General features: G+C 43.8%; 1 non-coding gene across 1 annotated transcript; it reads left to right on the top strand.

Annotated features, from left to right (window-relative positions):
* The first annotated feature begins 314 nt into the window (after positions 1-314).
* On the top strand, positions 315-416 carry LOC132809459 (U6 spliceosomal RNA). The gene has a single exon (XR_009642337.1). It is a non-coding gene; the product is annotated as a U6 spliceosomal RNA (small nuclear RNA).
* Positions 417-705: the final 289 nt, after the last annotated feature.

Here is a 705-nt window from a genome sequence, read left to right as displayed (position 1 = left end):
ACACTTTCTAACACCTCCTCCTTACGCACCTCAATCCCATCTAGCCTAGTAGCCTGTATCTCAGTATTCTCCTCAACAACATTGTCTTTTTTCTGTGTGAATACTGACAAAAAATATTCATTTATCACTTCCCCTATCTCCTTGGACTCCATGCTCGACTTCCCACTACTATCCTTGATTGGCCCTAATCTTAGGCAAACTTGAGGACTGCAGATGCTGGAGATCAGAGTTCTAGATTAGAGTGGTGCTGGAAAAGCGCAGTAGGTCAGGCAGCATCCAAGGAGCAGGAAAATCAAAAATGTAGAACACTTCACGAATTTGGCAGCACAGATACTAACATTGGAACGATACAAGGAGGATTAGCAAGACCCCTGCGCAAAGGTGACACCCAAATTCATGAAGCGTTCCATATTTTTGATTTTCCTGCTCCTCGGATACTGCCTGACCTGCTGTGCTTTTCCAGCACCACTCTATTCTAGACCCTGGCACTAATCTTACACTAGTCATTTTTTTATTCCTGATATAGCTAAAGAAAGCCTTAGGGCTTTCCTTGATCCTATCCGCCAATAACTTCTCATGTCCCCTCCTGGCTCTTCTTAGCTCTCTCTTCAGATTTTTCCTAGCTAACTTGTAACTCACAAGCACCCTAACTGAGTCATCACATCTCATCCGAACATAAGCCTTCTTCTCCCTCTTGACAAGAGA

The sequence above is a fragment of the Hemiscyllium ocellatum genome, chromosome 3 (assembly GCF_020745735.1).
Source record: "Hemiscyllium ocellatum isolate sHemOce1 chromosome 3, sHemOce1.pat.X.cur, whole genome shotgun sequence".
Classification (NCBI taxonomy): Eukaryota; Metazoa; Chordata; class Chondrichthyes; order Orectolobiformes; family Hemiscylliidae; genus Hemiscyllium; species Hemiscyllium ocellatum.
This window is presented reverse-complemented; position numbering and strand designations above follow the sequence as displayed.